The sequence below is a fragment of the Sphaerodactylus townsendi genome, linkage group LG04 (assembly GCF_021028975.2).
Source record: "Sphaerodactylus townsendi isolate TG3544 linkage group LG04, MPM_Stown_v2.3, whole genome shotgun sequence".
In the NCBI taxonomy this organism is placed as follows: domain Eukaryota; kingdom Metazoa; phylum Chordata; class Lepidosauria; order Squamata; family Sphaerodactylidae; genus Sphaerodactylus; species Sphaerodactylus townsendi.
The window spans coordinates 56,578,043-56,602,893 of NC_059428.1; positions in this window are offsets into that span (position 1 = coordinate 56,578,043).

Consider the following 24,851-nt stretch of genomic DNA (forward strand, 5'->3'; position numbering starts at 1 on the left):
CCCACAGATTTATAGACCAGTCACCTTCTCAGAACCAAGTTAATCATATACCGGACATGGTAATTCCTAAGTTCATAAGTAAACAAGCTGAAAAGACCTTAAGTGTATAAACAGCCACTGCCAACATTTCTTTTCAGCATATTTTTGTAACATTTCTGTGTAATTGCATAGTGGTTTGTAACTTACTATAAAACTTTAGCTTTCCTGTTTATTTAGACTCCTGTTTGCACTTCTGTTTCCTTGTGTACAGGTTCACAATAAATTCTTCAGTGATGATCTCTGTGTTTATATTTGGTCCATTCCTGGCCAGTGGACCTTATCTCCCACTGGGTTGGAATTACTTGAGAGGAGTAAATGCCTAGGGTATTCTCCTGTATTTAAATTGTTAGTTAAATAGAAGATTCCTTCTGAAAGTCAGAGACTTCAGAGCCATTTCTCTGCAACTTGAAATTTTGATTAGAAAAATATCTTCTATATATTGCCCTCATTTAAAGATGCACCCCACAGAAGAATTGTTGTTAGAATATACATACTCCTGTTCAAAAATGTCCATGTAAAACTGTCAGTCTTAAGGCCCATGGAACACTCTACAGCGATACCTTTCATTTGCTAATAAAATGTACAGTTGAATGTAATATAATTTATCATCATGGAAATTTCAGCTTTTGTACCAAAAAAGCAGTTGGTGAGAGGCATTGTTGTCTTTTAAGAAGAGGATTTTCTAGCACTTTTAAAGTAGTCCTGTAGTTTGCTAACATAAAGATACCATGCCTAAGTTTGCTAAAAATACCTCCATCACAATTTTGTCTATTGTATATAGTTTATTTTTAAAGTGTTGAATCTCTGTTATGTGATTGTATAAACCAGTGATGGCGAACCTTTTCAAGACCGAGTGCCCAAATTGCAACCCAAAACCCACTTATTTATCGCAAAGTGCCAACATGGCAATTTAACCTGAATACTGAGGTTTTAGTTTAGAAAAAATGGTTGGCTCCAAGGCATGCATTACTCGGATGTAAGCTCGGCAGAGGCGGATCACCCATTGGGCAGAGAGGGCAGCTGCCTTGGGTGTTGGAATTATAGATCACGTGGGGGCATCAAAAGTCCTGAGCCGGAGCCCCGCCCACTCCCCACGGTGGCTGGCCCAGCCCACACAAACCACCCGAGCAGCCGAGCAAGTCAGACTCAGAGGAAGGGGGAGAGCTCCGCCTCCGCGGCACCTCCAAAGTTCAGCGAGCATCCCACCCATTGGGCCAAAATCAGGGGGGTCATCTGGGGGGCATCCAGCAGGCTCCCTGCCACCCGCCCGGGCCAGCCCCACTCAACCCCCTCATTCACCGAGGAGGCTCCAAGGCTCGGCTCCAGACTGCAGCTCCGGCAATCAGTCCTGAGCCTCTATCTATGGGGAGTTTTCTTAAAAGGGTAATTCTCCAAAGAGTTTGCTTAAAGATTGCTTTCCCCTTTAAGCAACCGTGGTTGGGAATTGCCCCTTTAAGAAACTCATATAGCTGAGTCAGCTTCTTGCGGAGAGCCGCACTACGCCCAGCCAGGAGGAGGGAGGAGCCGGGCGCTGCAGCTCAGGAATCCCAGCACAAGGCACACTACCGGGCTGGCTGGGGTGGAAGCTGAGAGTGAGTGGGGGGCACCCGGGCTGAAGGTGTCCTCTCCCTCTGGAAGGAAGCCATAAGGAGGAATCCCTTTTGAGCGCCCTCAGGCATCCCAGAGGAGTTTGGAGCTCTTGTGGGAGGTGGGAGTTCTGCACTGGGGAGCTGGTTGGGGTCTCCACCCACTTCAGCGAAAAGTGAAGCAAAAGAAGAGACAGAGGGAGGAAACCCTTTCCACCTAATATCTGTGATGCCATCAGCAACTGTACCATTTTGTGTGTTAAGAATTTTCATTTTTTTAATTGGTGTGTTCTCCTTTTGCCAAAATGTGCACTTGATTACCGAAAGCTGAGGGACTCTGTGCGCGCCCTCAACAAATCTATGGGGTGTAGCCCAGGAAGGGGCGGTGTTCTATTTTTTTATAAAAGACTGTGAGTTCCCCCCAGGCTGTTTCAAGCCGACGAAGTTGCGTTGCTGCGTTGCTATTAGTAAGTGTGTTAAATATATGGCTAATTATGCTTATGAAGAAATTAAACATCAGTGTTATGCTAATGGAGCCGCCTTCAGCTGTGGATCAGAGCACTTAAAGAAACTAGCATTTAATAAAATAAATCAGTAACCTAATACTAGCTGCATGTGTGAACGTTGCGCAGGATCACTCCTCCGCCTTCCAGCTTCTTAGTCTCTCTCTCTCTCAAATTACGCGCATTTGCACACACACACGCATATATTCAGATTATTAGCCGGGCCTTCTGAATTTTTTAAATGCCCAAAAGTCACTTCTGACTTCCACCCAGAAAGACTCTGCCCAACAGCAGCCTCCGGAATATCTTCCGGCTCTCCCACATACACACTCCCCTTTGGCATCCGCAGTTGGGTAGGGCACAGGATCTCAGCCCTAATGGGGCAGGATGCTCCAGCAGAGAGGAGTCAGGCCAGGAGGTGCATTCACAGTCCTGGGGCTGTGTGTAATGGCAGGTGTGGATGGTAGGAAGCAGCGGGGCCTGTAGCTGCTCCACCCCCCAGGAGTGCCACCTCTAAGCATGGGAGACTGAGCAGAGATGCTCCAGTTTAGAAATGTGGATTAATTCCAGGAGGGGGGGCAGCGATGGTGTGCTGGTGGAGGTTGCCTGAAAACATTGCGGCCCTTTGGCGAGGAGCCCGGGTTTCCTTCCCTCGCGTAGAACAGCAGCAGCTTCCTGGGAGAGTGCTGGCCTGTCCGGGCTCCCTCCAGCACTGCTTGGGAGGGGGCTCTGCCTGCAGTCTGCGGCCTTGAGGACTTCTTCCCTCTGACTTTCCGCTCCTAGGGCCTCCCATCCTTGGACCCCTCCTCACCCTTCCCGAGGCCTGCTGTGCTCCAACCCCCGAAAGTCGGGAGAGAAAGAGAGGAGGGGGCGCACTCCATCCCTGCGCCAGCCCCAGCCCTTTGCTGCCGCCACAGCAACCCAACCCTCGCCTTGGCCACTTCCTCCCCAATCTCCAGGAACTGAAAAAGAAAGCACAGAGAGAGAGAGTGTGAAAGAGAAGGGGGGAACAGAGCTCTGTGGGGGGACCCCCCACCAGCCCCTGCAGCTCTCGGCAGGGCTGCCCTTGCCCCTCTCCCCGGCTGGCTGAGGCGATCTGCGTTGGGTTTTTTTGCTGGTTTGCAAATGCATGTGGCTTGGTGCAGGGGTTTTTTTTTTTGCTTCGGGTGGGTGGGACGCAAAGACAGCTAAAAGAAAACGCAGCGGCTTGGAGATGGGCTGACAAGTGGTGCAAAGAGAGCAGGCTTTTTGGAAATATTTTTGCTAGGTTGCTTCCAGTCCTGTAGGTAGATCCAGGACTGGGCAGGCGGTCGGGGCAGCTGATTGGGAGAGTAGCCGGAGGAGGAGAAGGGAGAGCCGGTATGTTATTGCACCGAGTAGCTGCTGGGACACAACTCGCAAGAGTCCTCCGAAGCCATGCTGGGGCTGCGGGACTTGGATCCGGTGCAGGTGGGGGAGGGTGGCCGCCTTTGGGGGGGGGGGCATCCAACTCAGGTTTTGCCCAGGGCGCCAGTTTGCCTAGGAACGCCACTGAAGCTTGGTGGTAGTCGGTGGCTTTGCTTTGAAGCAATCGTGCAACTTTTCCAACAGGTAAATCACGACCCTAGGTTTACTCAGAAGCAAACACCATTGTCAACAACCGAGCTTACTCCCAGGTAAAGGATCGTGCTTTAGTTCTTTGCATGAAAATCAGTGGAGTTTAACAGTGCTTAACAGGGTTACCTACACTGCTTCCCCAAAATTAGATCTTAGGTTTAATGCTAATAATCGAGCCCAGCGGCCCAGGCCAGCCTAGATGTAGGGGAGACACTCTGTTTGTGTGGGCCCACAGAGAGGGCTCTGAGTGCCACCTCTGGCCACCACTGGCATAAACTGTTATATGACTATATAAAAATAATAAATGGTCTCTAAAAATGAGATTTTGAGAGAGGTTCCAAAACTGAACGGAAACCTGAAATTATATGTCTACCCGGGGGGTGAAGTAACACTCTTGTAGATCTTAGGGAGGATATAAAAGAACAGAGTTCATGGGTTTAAATTATCCAAAAACTGTATATCATGGGAGGAACTGTAGCCCATAGAAAAACCTTCATGAACCAGGCTCTTTATTTCTGATTGTATTTATTTCAAAGAGTCAGAGCTACATGGTCATAATACTCCCAGTTGTTAAGCTGTCTCATTACCTCCAGACCATATTTTTTTTCTATTTTGTATAACTATTGCAAATCCCCCTTTATTTTCTTGTTTTAAAATGATGTTCTTATAATTTTTAATGTTTTCAGTATCTTCCTGTCACATTTGCTAAGGTTCTGTCATGTAGGCATGTTTCTCTTTTCTCTGGGGATTTCCCCCCAAAAAACCTGTATAGTTGTGGAATAGGCCCTGGATGCATGAAATGAGAGAAAGAGTAAAAATGGATATGGTGAAAATAATCAGGATTACCATGGTCACCAAAGAAAGCTTTAAGCCTTATGCCTTTAATCATTTTGAAAACTTACATGTGCATCTCATGGGTTATAACATGGATGAAGAACATAAGGGAGGCCCTTATTTTAATACCTTTTGCTCATGCTCAGAAAATGACAGATTATAAAACAAAGTTTTCACCACTGTGATCCAAAAAGGTAGGGTGTTTTGTCTTGACATTATTTATTCAATGTTGTAGATAGGATTCCTTTGATGTTTTGCAATCCTTTGCCCTTGTCTAAAACAACATGTTGAGAGTGCTGAACTTGCTTGGATAGGATTCTTAAGGGACAACCTGCTGTCATCGAAAACTGCCTGTTTATTAAAATAATCTTTGGAGGTCATGTTTTGGGCAGTAAAAAAAAATCAAAGAAACAGTCCATAATGAGACTTTGAATTCTTCTTGTATCACTGCTGTATGCCGTTGTGAGAGCAATTTCTAGAGGATTTTTACTGCTTTTTGATTGGTGGAAGAAGAAGGCTTAAGAGTTCAAGTCCCTGCTATTTTTCCCTACTCTGCAACCTCCTATGAGGTGTGTCCATTGAGGCCCAAGTTTTTTTTTCAAGATTTGCTTTAGATAGATTTTTATCATCCTTCACTTTGCATCAACCCTGTGATGTGAGTAAAGCCATGGAGGTATTTGCATTAGTCTGCTTCTATAATTAGTTCTGGAAATAATAGTAAAGATAAAAGGTAAAATCATAAAAATGAATTACACTAGTACCCCAGTAACTCTAACCCTGCTGTTGACAAATGGCTGCTCGTACACCAAGTCCTCACATATTTATCTACAAAATCTGTTACGAATACTACTGAAGCTTAAACAGGATGTAGTTGCAACTGTGAAAGGACACTGGACTCTTATTAAGACTTCATAGATAAAATGTGCTAACTATAAGGTGTGAATATAAAATTTTATCTGTAATTTGGAGCAAGACTGAATGGAGAAGATTCCCTCTGCGTAATAATCATTAAGATGCTGTATAGCTTTAATTTACAGCTTCATTTAATGCATGCATTGTAAGACTTTTAAAACATCAGTATTGGTAAAAAAAAACTACTCTCTCTTAGATCAGTAAAGTATGAATTCCAATTATTAAACATTTAAGAGTCAAACATGCTGGTAATTTCTACTGATATATTACTGGATATTACCGGGGGGGGGGTATGATTAAGGAATCCATAGTAATCTGCAAGGTATTATGCAATTGAAAGTGCCCTCTAAGGAGCTACCTCTTGTAGCATCGTCAATGAGAACTGAAGAGAAATACACAAACCTTCGCATTTTTAAAAAGTCCCAGCTAGTATTGAGCCAAAAAATCACCACTGAATGCCTGTTCAGTGGTCTGTGGATAATCAGCAATTGAAATCCATTTGGTTCCTGAGGGATAGGTGTCTGTATTAAACAAAGACAATACAGAATTGCTACAGTAAGCACCCTAGTGGGCAGTTTCATCAGAAAGGCCAAAGACTTGAAATTGAAAAATTTCTTTCACCCATAAAACTGAGAAATGCCTGAAGCTATTACAAGATCCTTGCATCTCCAATAGCTGCTCTTTATGAACTATGTGAATAAATATAAGACAGAGAATCTGCTCTGATTTCAAGTGATGCAATACAGCTTGAAAGTGACTCCTGTGGTACTAAAAAGGTATGTAGGAAGTATCTGTCCTCTGCTATTCCTTGCTGTTTACAGTGGGTGAGGGCAAAAAAGGGTTATTGTCCAAGCATCCAAGATTTAAGAAAATATCCAATTTCTAGCATTTTTATATCTTCCCTGAGTTGACCCATTTATAAAGCTATTTATAATGTAGCTTTAGCTACTGCAATAGAAATTGAAAAACCTCATTTGCAATGCTGCAGTTAAAGCAACTAAAATGTACTGCGATCCAGATGTTAGTGAGTCATAGAAGGGGCTACAGTAAGTGTGTTTCACTTTTCACTATGATTTTTAAAATGGCACCAATAAAAATTGATAGGAAAACTTAATCAAAATGTAACATATTCACAGTGTTAAAAAGAATTGAACACAAAAAGTAAGATGGTATGCTATACAGAACAGAAATATTGCAAAAATATTTTATGCTGACTGAATTTAACAACTCATTGTGAAGAAAAGTACCCCCAGGGTGATATGCTTTTTATAAAATACATAGGTAAATAGTTTTTGAAGATCAGATACAGAACCAATATTTCATGCATATCTGTTTCATTTTATGTAATAACATTGTGGTCCTGGGGGATGACAAGAAAAAATAGTTTCATTTACTAGATCATGAATGTTAGTGATCTTAAGGCCATAATTTTGTGACAGAGGACCACAATATTGCTTTATAATGTATGTTCAAGACCTTCAGGAAAATTCTAGCAACATGGCTGAAAGTACCGATTGGTGCTTCCCTCTTTCATCTATTTTTAGTGTTCTCTTCCAAACATGTTACTCTATTATTGTGTCACTGCAAGGTTTAAATGCTGCATTTTTAATATTGCCAAGTTCATGTGAAGGCTTCAAAAATTTTAAGTATTATTTTTTAGCAAATGCATCTCAAGGGAATTTTTCAGTGTTTACGTGTGTAAGGAACAGGGTTGGTTGTAACACATCAAACAAAAGTAACATCAAATGAAAGTAACAGTGGTTCCAGATATCACAAACAATCCATAATTTTGCTATTTGTTTCCTGTTACATTACTGTTATTTCCAGAAGTGGAAGTGTTCTGATTTTATCTGGAATAGAACCACAATTTAAATGTATAGCCTTTTCCCTAATATTTTATAACCAGCACTATTTTTGACTTCCTTATAAGTTGCAGACAGTGAAACACAGTTGCTGCAGTTGCAATTTTTCATTTTTTTTAAAAAAATCCTGACATTATGCCATTAAAATTAATACTATTCCTCAACAAGAGTTTTTTTTTTTGAAGGGTTCATTTGAATTTGAAAATTTGGACTTTCTAGCTAGAGAAAGGTGAAAGTGGGAGGGATCAATCATACAAGTTGCAGTTGCACCCTGGGAACTGAATGTGAGATAAGTTTACTGGCTAGTAGCTACGAGGAGAAAGAAAAATGGTTATGTAGCAATATGACACAAGAACATAAATTGCTTACCTCTGTGACAGTGGTAGGGTGACAAATTATTATTAGTGAAGAGTGGGGTTCTACTGCAGCTTTCCCTCCAGTAGACTGCCACCACCTCCCAAACTCTGCTCTTGTTCAGAACTAGGAGGAGCATCCAAATATTGCTGTTTTTTGTAACATGAGCATCAGCAAGATGAGTAGGTAGGAATCAAGTCAATCACCTTCTCTTAATGAATGCAGCTTTATTCTACTGGCAAAACTATAGAGTAAGTACAAATTACAGGATTAGGGTACAGACTAAGAACAGAAATGAAGCATATCAGCCTATTTTGAATTTACAGAACTGAGCATTGATTGCCCTGCCTATTGGGAGATTAAAATGGATGTAGATTTAAAGTGGATACTGCCCTTCACATGGTCACATTCCTCTATGATCACACACCCAAAGAATGGAAGTTCCTTTTCAGGTCTTCCTTCCACATGTGAAACAAAGCTTTAACTAATCTGGGTCTTGGGCTGTGGCAGCAATAGCCTTCCAGAACCTGCTCAGCCAGCAGAGAGGCACTAGTGTTTTAAAAAATCTGTTTTTACTCCTAACTGTGAAATTGTGCCTATGTAATTGGATGAGCCTTGGTTCCCAGCCTTGGTTCCATCACAAACACCAGAGGTGTACCAGCCTAGGGACATGGGGATACCCATGTCCCCAGAAGCACACCTTTCAGTCATGTGAGGACACCTCTGGCACCCCCCCCCCACATGACTGAAAGGCCGGTGACAATGTCCTGCCCCAGCCTCCAGAGATTAGAGGGAGCTCTGATCTGTGACCTCTGCCCCTCCCCCAGGCTCCCTAGTGCCCGGCTGCTACTCTCTCCAGAGTCTGGGGAGAGAGAACTTGCTGGCCTCTGGAACATGCTTTTATAAGCACAGAGGCTGGGGAAAAGCTTGGGAGCATGGATGTTGCCACACAATGGCTGCTTATCTCCTGGCTGCTTCTCTCCACTGGGTTAAGAGCACTTGCCGGCCTCCAGTGCATGCTTTTATAAGCACAGAGACCTGGGATGGGGCTTGGGGTTATGTCATGCCCCCAAGGAGTGGGGCTTTGGGTGGAGTCATGCCCCCAAGCCCTGCCCCCCAGCCCTGTGCTTATAAAATCATGTCCCAGAGACCAGCAAGTGCTCTCTCCCCAGGCTGTGGGGAGAACAGCAGTCGGGCTCTAGGGAGCCTGGAGCGTGGCTCGGGGGCATGGTCATGCCCTTGAGCCATTCCCCTGAATGGGGGGTGGCACCCAGAGACCTAGTTGTCTCCGGGCCCCATTTTCCCTTGGTATGCCTCTAACAAACACTATTCAATCCTCGTAAATGTTAACCTTCTATTCTTTTCCATGACAATATTAATTTTTCTTATTAGTGCAGTGTGACTTATGTTATGTAAATGATCTGTTGCTAGTAACATCTTGATATCCAGCATGATAACATTTATTTAGCTGGTTGAAATGGAGTAGGAAGAGACTTGTTAGATTTTTATTTGTTATTACTGATCACTGTTCAAGAAAATAGTGGCAAGGCCACTTTATACAGCCAATAGAAATAAGGGGTAACATTTTCCTTTTGTAACATTTTCCTCTGTATGTTGTTTTTCAGAGGATTCCACTCCAGATAAGTCTACCAGGTGAGAAAAAATCCTAAATTTTCTTCCAAAATGTTTGTTGTATACATGTAGGGATTTTCTTTTCATTTTCTGATTGTACAAATTAACCCACATTGATACAATGTGAAGCCCTTTAATTATTATTATTATTATTATTATTATTATTATTATTATTATTATTATTATTATTATTATATTGATACAAAACAGTTATACACAGCAAACAAGATCAATATTATTATTATTATTTATTTGATTTAGTAATACTAAAATATATAATTTCTAAATATTTTGTTTATTAATTTTGTACAAAATATTTCTTCATATTAGCACATCAGTTAATAAGACATCATATTTATCTAGTAATGAAACCACAATATTTTTTCACTGCTATCAATTTTATATTAGTACATATACTAAAAAAATAAAATCATGAAAAAACAGGAAATACATTCATCTGAAGATATCTACACCAGCTATCTAAAACCAACAACTTTAACATAAGCCTCCAAGTAATCCTTTCTAATTTTTAAAATTTTATCATGGAGATATATTGGTCCCAGATGATTTCACTCATATGTTTAAATAATTTCTTTAACCTTTTGGTTGTGTAATTTATTGGATTTATGCATACAAATGAAAACAAAGAATTATATCAACCCCCTACACTGTTGTCCATGAAACCTAAGGAAAGAACCTGCCATAAGTTCAAGTTCTGTAAATCTTCAAACTGCATTTATGAATTTTCTCACATCATTACGCAAAGTTTATTTGCTATAGTAGGATATGGGATCTGGTATCCATAAAACACCATAACACAAATATTTTTCCATTTCTTGAATGAACAGTCTCTAAGTAGAAAACTTTACTATAATTCACTGACTGAGTTGCTAATATTTATGAATGTATAAACAATATATAATTGTCTAATGACCCCATCCAAAGAAAGGGGGCAAATCCACTTGTGGGAGCAGCATGCTGCCATACCTTTGGATTTCATCTCCCTGGAACACTTGTCATGGTGGAGGGACAAATCTGCTGGCCAGAGATGAGCAGTGAAAACAGTAAATAGGTAATAAATCAAGTGGAAGTGAAAAAATACAAAACACACAGAAACGAACCTGAATGTTTTGCGCCCTCCACTGGGGCTGGGTGCCCAGGGACATGGAATACCCCATGTCCCTAGGCAAATATGCCACTGGCAACATGTCCCTAGGCAAATATGCCACTGGCAACACTCCAGCAGAATGTTACCCAGGTTTCACAGGTTGTGAACTTATTTCTAAGGAATCTCCACCAGCTGCTAAGAGTGTAACAGCACACAAATATCTTAAAGTAGCAATGGGGAAAATAACTCGGCTTGGCAATGCTAGAGGCAGGCTGGGTAGGGATCTTTTAAGACTATGTATACCAGAAATGGCTTGAAATGTATCTGCAGAGAATTCACAAAAGACCAAATTGCAGTTTAAATATTTTTATATAAGTTTTGGTTGCAAACAATCATGCAGTGAGACATTAAGGCACATACACACAGTTCCTAGTATAGAGATAGGGAGGAAAGATAGGTGGGAAGATAGAATGGGATTTGGGGAAGCAGGGGCTCATACGTTACCTAAATCAGCTGAAGAAAGTCTAGAAGAAGGCAAGGATTCAAATGACCATCATCTGAATCCAGGCGAAGGACGAATTCGTGTCTCACACCAACAAGACCAAGGGAGGTTCAAGTTAGCAATGAGCACTGGAGTTGGGGTGCACAGTACTTTTATACCCTTCTGCATGGGTAGGGGTGGGAACAGGTAAGTTTAAGTTTCATTTTCCTAAATTCTCTGGAATTCCCCATGCTAGTCTTGCTGGCTTGAGCTAATTAGCAGCTCTATCTATTGTCTCTACTTCCCGGGGCAATGGGGTCAATTGGTCCTAGATTATATCAGTGATACCATGAATGGTTTATGCAGAGATACTTCTTACAGTCTCTGCCTTCAGTATTCAGATTTGGCTGAGGCTTGATTGATTCAGGATGGGATCTTGCTGTTAGGGAGATCATATCTAGAGGTTGGGGAAATGCAAGGAAGCAACCATTTGTTGCAGAGCCATTTTCTGAAAACGTGTAGTGAAATGTAGCATCTGATACCAAGGTGTTTTTCCATATTCTTTTGTCTTACAGCATTTCAGCAAGTTGTGGTAATCAAGATCATGCCCACAAACAAAATGAGACCTCCAGGTTATGCTGGAGTAACTCATCCCCTTGATTAGATTTTGTAAAGTAAACCTTTGACCTTTGGCTTGCTGCCAAGTGGACATGCTGCTACCTACACAGAGAAGTGTATGACAACTGGCTTCTACCAATATGATTTTTGAAGAAAATATTATTGCAATAATATGGGGGGTGATCAGGGCCGTAACACTATAGATGCTGCTTCTGTGGTTGGAGTGGGGGAGCAAGATTTGAGTTGGATAAAAGCAAACAAGATTTCCAGGGTTTGAGCCTCTGAGAGTCAAAGCTCTCTCTAAGGGGGCATTGACTCTCAAAAGCTTATACCCTAGAAATTTTGTTGATATTTAAGGTGCTATTGGTCTTAAACTTTGCTGTATTGCTGTTGACCAACAAAGCTACCCACCTTATATTATTGGGGGGGTGGGGGGTTTGCCCTCCATTATTTTTTTAATTCAGATTTTTCAGCAAACATGGAACATTTTTCAGGTTTGTAAAAGAACTATCTTTCTGTGCTGTGAAATACCATGTCACTTACCCAAAATGTATACATTGTTCAAATAACTCTTTCTATCACACATTTAAAAGGTTTTTAAAATGGAATCCAACACATTTTACCTTGAGGCAGCTTCAGGAGAACTAGACACTATACCAAGGTATTCAGGTAAACACTTAGGCATTTGTTGACTTAGATAAAACTAGCCACTTTACCTAGCATTCAGGTAAATACCTAAGTATTTGTAGGAGATTTGAGTCCCACGTTTTTCAAGGAAATAGTTAAAATTGTCAAACTGTTTGAACAGTGGCAAGATTCTAATAATTTAACAACTGGTTTGCTCCCCCCGCCACATGCTCCCCCACCACGTGCCCCCTGCTTCCCCCCTGTTGTGCCCCCACTGCCCACTTAACTGCTGTGGAGGAACTTCTTGTGGGGTGGAGGAGGGCAACAGGGCCTTGTAGCTGCTGCTCTGAAAGCCCCCTTGTTCCCCTGAGAGAGGGGGCGATGGGACTTTTAGTGTCTCATAGGAGCCGGGCGGCAAGGCTGCTTCAGGATTCTGAAAACCCCTTTCTCCCCTCCCCTGGGAGAGGGAATGTCAGGGCTTTTAGTGCCTCAGAGCAGCCAGGCTGCACCGAACTGGTGCAAACCAGCTGAATTCCACCACTGCATTTGATCCTTGGCAATGTAGACAAGTCTTTATAGAGGCTATGGCAGAAAGAGCCAAACAACTCATTTAGCTTCACAAGCAGCATTCATTATATTAAATAACAGCACTAGAATCAACTAGACTGCAGCACCCCCTGGGGGGATGCCAGCACCCAGGCAGGAGCAGGAGGCAATGGCCCCTTTGGCTGAGGTATCTTGTAGGCCAAAAGGGCGGGGCCATGGCATACACTTCTCATCCTGACAAGCCTGTTTGAGTCATCGGTCTCCCAGTTCTTCCTCTTCGGGTGAGTCCTCTGACGAGGGATCCACGCAAGCAGATGGAAATTTTTTGGAAGGTTGGGGAAGGGGTTCCCGTTCTTCCAGATTGGCTCGCTCACAGGCGAACCTGGGATGTCACCAGCCAGGTTGGTGGGACCTGTTCCATCCTGGGATCCTGGGAACCCTCCTGGCTCGCACCTCCTTAAGAAAATTAGAGAGAGGGCCCTGGACAAGTATTTTATGGATGTTTTTTGGTGCGTGAAGGCCGAAGGCATCCCGGGGGTGATGAGCTCTAGTAAGGAGAAAAAACAGCATAGCAAGGATGGCTCAGACCGCACCTTCGATAACTGGCTTAGGGGCTTTGGGGAGTACCTTGCACGGGCCTGGCAGTTAGCGGCTCACATGAACCATGTTCTATGAGCTAGGGCATTGGCGGGCGACAACGTCACCATTTCTTATGACGAGGAAGCTCGGCGTAGCACTTCGCATAGGAGCGGGTTCTGTTGGGACCTCATCCATGATCAAATAGGGATGGTAATGGTGCATGGCTTGTCAAAAAGTGCATGTGAAGGCAGCCTCCAGACTGAAGGGAGCCGCAGATTTGCAGGCTCGGGCAAGTTTCTGGTCAGGTTTACCTGTTGGGATTTTAACAGAGGTGAGTGCCACAGGTCTAAATGCCGATACAAGTATGTGTGTAGTGGGTGTTTTGCCTCTCATTCATGTAGCCAGTGCATCAAGTCTCCCTCGCCTTTTAGGCCAGCTGGTCCCCTGGTGCTGGCAGCATGCAAAAAGAGGCCGGCAGCCAGGGAAGGTCAGCGGTGGTTTCTAAGTCTTGAGTTTGACTCCCCCTTTTTCTCCCTGGCCCCCACGCCAGTTCGATTGTCTTCATTAGAGTGGGCTTTGGTGGACTACCCCCTCCATGCAGAGGCAGAGTACCTGCAAAAAGGTTTCGCAGAGGGTTTTTGGATTCCATTTGTGGACTATTGGCAGGCCACTAGTGTGTCCAATTTGAAATCGGCCAGGGAATTTCCCAATGTGGTGAAGGAAAAAATTAAGGAGGAGTGTAAATTTATGTAAAATGATGTCAGTGGTTGTATACAGTAATTTGAAATCTGTTTAAAAATGAAAGCTAACTAAGGTTGGTTAGCTTACATTTATTATTATTATTCTACCATTATTCCCCTGGGATTAGAAGAAGAGTTTGGATTCATCCTCTCCTCTTACTCTCCTATAGGGAGACTTAAAGGAGTTTACAAACTCCTTTCCATACTTCTTCCCCCAACAGACACTTTGTGAGGCAGGTGTAGTTGAGAGAGTTCTGAAGAACTATGACTAGATCAAGGTCACACAGCAAGCTTCATGTGTAGGAGCAGGAAAATAAATCTGGTTCATTAGGTAACACTCCGCTACTCATGTGGAGGAGTGGGGAATCAAACCTGGTTCTCTAGATTGGAGTCCACCTGCTCTTAACTACTATACCACACTGGCTCTCATTGGTCTTCCTATAGGGCTCCCGTTGTTGCTTAGCAGTTTAGAAAATGTAATGTGAGATGTAGCTGTGGTCTCAGGCACAAGATTAACTCTTTCTAAACATCCACTCTAATAGAGTATTTAATTGTGCAAGTTCTTTCTCTTATAGATATTTCAGCAGCAGAAATTTCTTGATGGAGAGTAGTTCTCAGGACAAAAGGATCTGTAGAGCTTGCCTGCAAACAGAATTCAACTATTTACAAATCTCACATTCAAAAAAAGGTAACATCTGTTGCTTCACTATTTGCATTTAATTCCTAATCTATGCAGTGCAGTGGGAAAGACTTGGCCTAATAGAACTAGTAGTTCCCATCACGTGGATATATTTAGGACTTTTTCAGAGAAAGTTCGTTGTTATAGTTCAACCATGATAAAACTTTGTCTATCCTGCTTTCAAAACTTTCAGTACTGTATTTCTCAAAAGCACACAACAAAAGAGTTAGAAGGCTTCTGAATCCAAACTGTACAATTCCCAACTAAGTTTTTCCTAGTGGCCTGAAGAATGGCCATCTAATTCCTGTTCAAGGTTTGAGACCAAATTCCCTCAAATCAATTAAAAGAGCTTTAAAATGGTTACAGCGTCAATGGATTGGCCAGTGATTTATGTTCAGTTGTGTTCTTGAGACCAAAATAATTACAGTTATCTCTTTATGCCTCTTATTTATCCTTTATATATTCTAGAAATATCTCAGTCACATTCAACCTGTTCTCAGCACAGCCAATAACAGTTTTTACTGATGCAGTCACAATCAAAGGCCATCAGCTTTACAGCCTCAAGGCACTTATCCAGGTGTCAAACAAAATTTCATTTTCACCTCTTTACATTCTTCTGAAGTGTAGATGACTCATGCTCAGTAGCATTATTCCAGGAATAAGCAATATGCATGCCTTCCAGTTATAATAAATTATCCCCAGTGGAGAGTTACTGTTGCAGTTTCTAAACACACTCATTGGAAAAAAAGTAGCCCTTCACCCTGAAGACTGCCATTCGGTTTGAGTTTAGGTAAAGGGGTCCAACTTCTAATGAAGCTCAGTATGAAAATTGGTTACACTGATAACAAACTACTATGTAATGTGTTATTAATTAAAAATTAATGGATGAACAGCCTCTTGCTATACAAAAGCTACTAGGCTGCACACATGAACTATCACACCAAAATAATAGCGTCAAAGGAAAAGTTAATATAAATGCAACCTAGGGCTTTTAAAATATATTCTAAGATACAATTGAGCAGCTTTCGCCGGGGAAAAAACAGCTTTGAAGAGAAATAAGCCATAAATAAAACATGAGATGCACATTGTCAGACTTTTCTTCAGTTCTGGAATGTACTCTGTGATCTAATGTGATGAATACTGTACAGCACAAGGGAGAGAGAAATGATTGAACTCTTTTACTCAAATCATTTCCTCTGCTGTGCGGAATTTTAGTACAGGGGGCTTATTAGGCCTTTGAAAGAACTGGTAAGATACCCTACAGTGACATCATACCTGCATCCAGACACCTTTGGCTTGCCATTTCTGACTTTTGCCCACTGGATCAAAAGAGCAGAGACTTTTGACCTTCAAACCATGCTAAAGCACATTTCCTTAAATCTCTCTTACATGAGCTAGAATTTGATTTTCAGTTTTCATGCTTTCCATGCAGCATTTGAACTAGGCATTTGCACTTCTCTTTTGCAGAAAGATCCATGAGCTATTCAGTTTTCTGGAATTTTGGATATTATACTGGAAGCATAAATAGAACTGAGGGGTTTATGATTCTTCTTTCACTTCTCTGTAATTTTCTTGGTTTTGTACATTGTTCTTGTGAATTGTAAACTGGAGGTTACATTATCACAAAAGTTGTGAATACAAAATTATGAGTACAAAAGTTGTGATAGTTTAGTTGATACTGATAAAAAAATGCTGTCAATAAGTCTACGGGTAGCTTTAAGGAAGAAAGAAGAGTGATTGCCCACTCAAAGAAACTATATCCTATAAGAAACTATATCCTGAAGTAGTATCCCTGAATTTTTTAACACCAGAGAAGTTGAATAGAAAGAAAGAAAGAAAGAAAGAAAGAAAGAAAGAAAGAAAGAAAGAAAGAAAGAAAGAAAGAAAGAAAGAAAAGGGAGCTAAATGCTAATATGGAAGTAGCTAGTAAATAAAAACACACATTTAATTTAAGTCTTTTCTGTTTGTGGTCAACATTATTAACATACAGCCTGATGTAGTTTAAGATAAGCATTAATATAGGGACTGTCATATATATAAGAATCTAAAAACAGTGGCAAAGAGACCAGGGAAAACATAAACAACCATAGAATTCTTTATGATGGACTTGTTATGGTTTTTCAGTGATAAATGGTAGCAAGATATTAACAGAGCTGTGAATGCTGATATGTAAAAGCAATATCTATATATATAAAGAGCTAACCATTCGTTTGTTGGTCTTGCCCTAAAGCTGAAACAGTTGGACGGATCGCCCCCAATTTTTCACATGACGTCCCTCCCTGTTGCAGGCAGGTAATCGGACCTTCAAATTGCCAAAAGTCCATACCTGAGCCAGGTAAAATGTCTTTTTCCTGGCGCACCAGGCCATGAAGCTGCCTGTGTTTAACTGTCACCCTTAGAATGTTTGTGCAGCCTGCCTGTGGCCTGAGGCCTTGGTATGCCCTTAGAATGTTCGCAGAGATGGCCACAGATGATCAGGGAAAACAGTAAATAGGTTATACTGGTAGGTAATATGACTGGAAGTGAAACACATACACACTTTGCCGTGTGAGACGTCAGGTGGGGTTCCCCCCTATACACACATGCAGGTAACTTTCACTCTCTGTGCCTCACCCAATACTACCACACAACACAATACTCTCATACACATCCACTTCATCCTCACACACCTCACTCTGCCCTCCCTCACATCCAACCACCACTTACCCACTTCCTCACCCATATTCGCCACAGCTCTCTTTTACTAAAAGCAAGCTGGAGTTTGCCTTTTTCTTCTAAGAAAATCTGCGGGGTGGGGGTGAACCAACACTACTGGCTCCGCTTCTTTTGCACGTGGCCCTTTAAAAACCCAGGGAGCTGGCCTCGATCTGAGCACCTCACAACCCTGCCTCTGCTGCCTGACTGGGATAGCCTCCTTGCCCCAGTTCTGCCTTACCCAAGCCAGGACTGTGCGTGTCAACCAGCCTCATGGACAGCGGGATTAGCACTCTGGACAGTTCCGTTGTGGAAAGGGTTACCTTATACTAAAAACCAAGACAGCACCATATAATAAAGTGAATTGAAACAGGAAAGAGGGATTCCATTTGACCACCCCAAAAGAAGAAGAAGAAGAAGAAGCAGTAGCAGTAGCAGTAGCAGTTTGGATTTATATCCCCCCTTTCTCTCCTGTAGGAGACTCAAAGGGGCTTACAACCTCCTTGCCCTTCACCCCTCACAACAAACACCCTGTGAGGTGGGTGGGGCTGAGAGAGCTCCGAAAAGCTGTGACTAGCCCACGGTCACAGAGCTGGTGTGTGTGGGAGTGCACAGGCTAATCTGAATTACCCAGATAAGCCTCCACAACTCAAGCTGCAGAGCTGGGAATCAAACCCAGTTCCTTCAGATCAGAGTGCACCTGCTCTTAGCCACTATGCCACTGCTGCTCCCAAAAGGCTACGTGGGATCATTGGACCTGCATGGACATCTGTGTGGGTTGCAGACTGTGATGAGAAGGACAATTGCCACAGCAACGCATGGCCAGGCCCTGCTAGTATGATATAAAGTTCTAGGAAACAAAAGAATTTGTAAAAAAAAAGAACCCACAAAAAATATTTGCTGTTCCTTGCCAGTATTTTCCAGCCTCCTCTTGAACAGTGAATACATAATGTTTCACAACAGTGTTCAGTCATTTCCCCTGGGACAAAAATGGGAGGGGAAAACTATTCATATTTAATGAAATTAATCTTTACTGTGAGTGTTTAATCTGGCTCACCACCAACACAGGCACAGAGAGGGCAGTTACCATAGGTCACGAAGGACAACTATGCTTCTTGGAGAACTGAGTGGGCTTTGTTCACCTCATTAAAAAGTATGCTTTCTTTCGGGATCAAAAGAGGGAGTGATGCTATCTTACTCAGTGTTTATGGAATGGGGCTGGTTTATTCAGCATTTTTTTAATCACCAGCACACTTGTAAGATTATGTGTGCAATTGTATATCCCACTTGTTGTTATTTTTTGTACAAAGGGATTGTGAAGCAGGTGTGCCTTCCAGAAAGTGATAGCTGATGGTTTTGATACAATGTCCTATTGTTACAAACAACAATCTTGCTCATTGCATCACTGACTAAAGATTTCCATTTCAGAACTATTCAGAATTTTACCAAGAAAGACAAATTGGGCTCTCAGCGTGCCAGTCACCTTTTCTCCTTTCACATCAGTCGCTCCATAAGCAGTGAACTGAAAATGAAGGGGCAGGCAGTTTATTTTAGTTAAACACCTCTTTCATTGCTGATGTAAAGAGGAAGTCTGGATGGGGATCTATAGAGATGAGATAGATTCACTATAACTTTTTACCCCGGAAGTGGCTGATGAGAAATATGAGAATCTTATCTGATGAAGAATGATCGAAAACGGCACAGAACGCGTACTCTGTTCATCCATTCCATGCAGACGGGTTTGCTGGATTCTCTTATAAAAATTGACTGTTTAAAATACCAAAGGCTTTGTGCCTTTAAGGACAAGTGAAATTGACTCTTATACTAGAAATTAGTCACACCAATTGTTTTGTATGATATTTATTAATGCACATTATTCATGGTGATGTTATGCACTTTGGTTTACATAAAGAGCGGTTGATGCAACGTGACTTTTGTGTTGTGGTTACATACGTTGCACCATTGTAGAAATTTATAGTTTGAATCAAAAATATCATTAACTGTCTTCACCTTCTTCCTTCATCTCATTCTAGTAAGTGTAAAACCTTGATTGGATCTCATCGTTTTGGATTGGGAACTATTTTCACGCCCTTCCCAGTTATGTTAGCATTTTATTCAGGAGAAATTCTTATATCCAAAAATGGGATGCATATTTCAGTCTTCTAGGAAGTATGGGATCATCAACCTTTTGGATATGCAAATCAAAGTCAGAGTGAATACATCAGGCTCTCTAACTGATGAGATCCAAGTGAGAAAAGGAGTTAAGCAGGACTGTTTACTTGCCCCCACATTATTCAACCTGTGTATCAATGATATAATTCCTAGACTCAGGCTCTGAATTTGTTGCTCCCTCCTTAGGAAATCAGAAAATCTCAATCTTGCTATATGCAGATGATATGGTCTTGGTCTCACTTACTAGGAACAGTCTAAAGAGACTTCTAAATAGTTTGGGAGAATATTGTCAGAGGCGTACCTGGGGTAAATGGCGCCCGGAGACAGATTGTCTCCAGAACGCCCCCAGGCTCCATGCCCCCAGGCTCCACCCCCCACTGCCCTCAACCCCACCCATGTCACCATGGACATGGGCAAGGTCTAGGGTGCCCACCTCCCCCCCCAGACTCCCCTTTCCAGCTGGGCTCCCAGCCGGCAGCCTGCAGTCTCTTCTGACCTCCCCTCTGGGCAGGCCAGAACAGACTGTAGTCCCGGCCTCGGAGAACTTCTTTTATAAGCACTGAGGCCAGGAGGGGAGGTGGGGCTTGGGGAGCAGGAAGGGGTGGGACCCCACCCCTGGCCTCAGTGCTTATAAAAGAAAATGCTTATAAAAGAAGGAAGTCCTGCTGTCTCGTCATTTTTCGTGCCTCGGATGGGGTCGAGGCATGCGAAAATGACAAGACAGCAGGACTTCCTGGTCATGTGGGGGGCTGATTTTGCACCAGAAGAGTGGTGCACCAGAAGAGTGGCGCCCGGGGACAAGGGGTACCCCTTGTCCCTAGGCAGATACGCCACTGAATATTGTAGAGGCCCTCAACATAAATTACTCTAAAACCAAGGTAATGGCATACAGAGGCAAGTGGAGTCACACAGGGGCATATCAAAAGAACCTCCAATTTGGTGGTTTTTGAAAGCCATGGGGAAAAGGGAAAATGGTGGTACAACTCAGGGGCAGACCCAGTGCAGCTTTGAGGACCCCCATCCCCTCCCTCCCTTCCCTTGCATACCACTCATAACTCCCTCCCCTCCCTCCGCTAGGGTGGGTGGGCCATGTCCAGATGCCAGGCCCCCTTCCCCTCCCTTCCTTGCATGCCACCCTCCCTCCCCCTCCCTCCCCTTCCCTTGCATGCCTCCCCTCCCTCTCCATCCGCTAAGGTGGGTGGGCCATGTCCAGATGCCAGGCCCCCTTCTCCTCCCTTCCTTGCATGCCACCCCTCCCTCCCCTCCCTCACCCCATCCCTCCAGGGAGGCAGAAGGGGCAGACATGACGAATTCCAGGCTGCACTGGAGTATTCCCCGTGCTAACAACAGTACAATTTCGCCATGCAAAAATGGTCGCATAGGCATTTGGGGGACGGAGGGTGATTTGTATGTTTTAAGTTTGGATTGTAAACTACTTTAATCCAAAAATGAAAGATGAAGTATAAATATTTAAATAAACAAATGCCAAACTGTACAGGGATTTTTTTCCTGGAAAAAGAACTCTTATATGTGATGTGTAGGAATTAACTTTCGCCTAATTTTAATAACATAACAGAAAGTGATCTTGCTCCTCAACTTACTTTTTCAGTAGCAACTATATATATGGATAAAAGGACAAAAGCTCTTAGAATGTCTAGAGGGTGTGATTACTTGTTTGGAGTTTGAGAAAGGTGATTTGTCTTTAAAACTGATGATGTTTATAACCACTTTGTTTCTTAAAAGCAATAAACCACAGTTGTCAAATGCATGCAAGTAACTACCCCAAAAGAAATATACTCTGCAGCATTAAATGTTATTTCTCAGAAGTGTGCACCCTGTAATTCATGGCTTCATGATGTACGGCCAAGAAAGTCAGACATTCATAGTTTGTCTTTGGTCAAATATTTATTTCCTATGTTTTCTTAACCTTTTGAAATGAGAAGAAACATTTTAAAAAATCCTCTTCTTAATGCCTGAGTACAGTTAACAATATGGTTGAAATGAGCATCAAAGTAAATGCTTGGGAGCAAACAAAGCAGAAAAGAAGCATATAATCTCTGAAAGTCTTAGATTCTCTTTGTAAAATGCTCAGAACCCAACAAGATTTTAAATATGATGTTTGCTGTGAAACAGTAAAAATGCTTTTATAGATGAGTTAAATGCCAAGTGATATTCCCATTTACAGATTAAAAAGGAAACCCATTTTCATCATAGAATTTTATAACTATGATAATCTTTGAATTGGATTAGAATATTTTTCTTTCAGGAAGTTATTATGTTGAATTTAACACTAGGACATATGGAGTTTTAAAAAACTTTCTGAATAAGAAACAGTATTAATCTATTATGTAGTTCATCCTGTTTGAAACATATTTTCCATATGTGCATATAGGAAGCTATGGCTGACAACAGTACTTGCCAGTGCAGTTTAGCCTTTATTGTGTTGAACTAGTACTAAAGACTGAGGCCCCTTCCGCACATGCAGAATAATGCACTTTCAATCCACTTTCAATGCACTTTGCAACTGAATTTTACTGCGCGGAACAGCAAAATCAACTTGCAAACCATTGTGAAAGTGGATTGAAAGTGTATTATTCTGTGCAGAAGGTGCCATACAGGTTTGAATATTTGCTCTGCCATGATTTAGGTGACTTTGGACCTGTCACATAGCCTGCTTTACAGGGTTCTTGTGATAAACAAAATATAGATGCCCTAAGATCAGAGGCGTAGCTAGGGAAAATAGAGCCTGGTGCAAAATCTGAGTTTTGCGTGTGCATTCCCCTCCCCCCATGTTCGTTTGTGCTTTTTGTATTTTTTAGTGGTTTTTTTCAGTTTTTGGCTGCAAGGGTGCAGTTTTTAGGCTAGCAGCACCAAATGTTCAGGATATATTTAAGAGACTCTTCTGATGATACCACCCAGATTTGGTAAAGTTTGGTTCAGGGGGTCCAAAATTAGGTGCCTCGACTTATACGCGGGTCGAGTTATACTCGAGTATATACGGTAAATAAAAAAGTTATGAGATTCAAATGGATAAAGTTCTTTTTATAATCACCTGCATGGGCATTGCCAGATGTAATACTGAAAATAAGGTTGCTATTGCTAGACCTGCCAGTCATCTCATGTTGATAGAGGCGGAGGCGGATCTAGGGGGGTTGTGGGCCCCAGCTGCCATTTGCATGTATTACTGGGAAGCATATTTGGCTGGCTGCCTCACTGGCTCCTACCCCTCCCCCCACAAGCCATGAGGGTGATTGCAAGAAAGAAGAAGGTGCAGGCCAGGCTGAGAGTGAGGGTGAGGTATGTAAGGATAGCATGTAGAGTAGTTATAACATCTAAGAAACAATAATGAAGTAAGTGTAAACTAACCAAATACCTGACTCCCCCTCCCCTCCTGAGAGAAAGGTATAGGAATGACAGGAGCTGCAGCACAGAACCTCCAAAAACTCCACTACCCAACCCTGCATCAGTGTGTTTTAGTGCTTTATGTAGAGGATATGAAATCCCATTGATCTTGGATTCATATGACACCCTAGATTTCTGGCTCCAAGCTCTGCTTGTTCCCACCTATCCCTCAATATGTTACCTGCTTCCCTCCTTTCGTGAACAAGTGGCAAAGGTCCACATAAATGGGTGTATTTTCTTAAGAGCAAGTGGTTATCATTTGCAACAATATGCCTGCTACTAGGATTAACAAACGTTTCATAGCATTGAACCAAAGTATTTTCTACAATGGAGTATGTGATTAAGGGGTACACAGTGAGAAGTCAGTGAAAATCACCCACTCCTCATTTGAATGAGCTAATGTGCCATTCCACATTTGGAGGACAACTCTGAGTGCAAACGATTATATTTAAGTGGACAGGGGAGTACAGAATGAGCGAAGACTTGTAACTGTACTATTGTTAGGGTTGTTACACAGTGATTTCTTAGGCAGTAGCAGAGAAATGAGTGAAAACAAGACATAGCCAAACTTTGACTTTGAATGTAATGGATGCTCAGAAAGTTAAGCACTCAAAGTCATTGGTAAACATGTCCGCTTTCTATGGAAAGAAAAATAAGAAGGGAAGTATTATTAAGATTATTATCACATTTATTATTTTAGATCCTATCAGTTAACTCTGTTGAACAGTCACTCTTCAATATTTTTAATTATAACATAAACTCAAGTGTCAATATTCCCAGGACATTTCAACTTTTACCCTTTCACTACATGTACAGTTCTTTCAAACATGAGTAGTTTCTTTCATGTCTACAAATCTTGCAAATAAAACAGTAGCAGGTAGCTATAGATTCAGCAGTAGTATTAATCACTCTACTAGAAACATATGGAATATTGTCTAACACACTTCAGAATATGATTATACCTCCTCCATATAGTTTCTACATTTCTCCAACACTTCAAGGTGCAGCAACTTTTTGAAAGGTAGAGCTTTAATCCTACTTGTAAATACTCCTGCATGGGTCATTGTTTTATTCTGTTTAGCAGCACATGAGCATGTGTTTATTAAAAAGAGATAAAAGTGTTAAATCCTGATCATATTGAACTCTGTATGAGGATTCGCTATTCATATGAAGCTGGAAAAAACACTGAAACCAGGAGAAAGCTGGAGTTCCATGCAAAAAACTACCAAGAAGTTTGATAGTTGCGGGTTTTCCGGGCTGTGTGGCCATGGTCTGGAAGATTTTGTTCCTAACGTTTTGCCTGCATCTGTGGCTGGCATCTTCAGAGGTGTATCACAGAGAGCAATCTGTTATACACTGCGTCTAGTGAGAACGGAATGTTTTTAATGGGATATATATTGTCCATGTCCCAGGGTGGGGAACCAATCAGTAAGTATTTAGGTGGAACTTGCTATGCAAAGGTGTGGTTGACTGCGTTGTAATGTGGGTGGGGTTTTTCAGTCGAGGGAGTGATTCACATTTGCATTCCCTGCAGCAGCAACAGTGAATGCAAACCCTGTGTCTGGGTGGAGTCCATTGTCCATTAACCCTTGGCCTTTGATTCTGGTATTTTTAAGTACTGGTAGCCAAGTTTTGTTAATTCTCAGAGTCTCTTCCTCGTTGAAGTTTTCTTGGTATTTGTGGATTTCAATGGCCTCCCTGTGTAGTCTGACATAGTAACCTTCTGAGTTGTCCAGAATTTCAGTTTTTCAAATAAAATGTTATGTCCAGTTTTGTTTAGAACAGGGGTAGGGAACCTGTGGCTCTCCAGATGTTCAGGAACTACAATTCCCATCAGCCTCTGTCAGCATGGCCAATTGGCCATGCTGGTAGGGGCTGATGGGAATT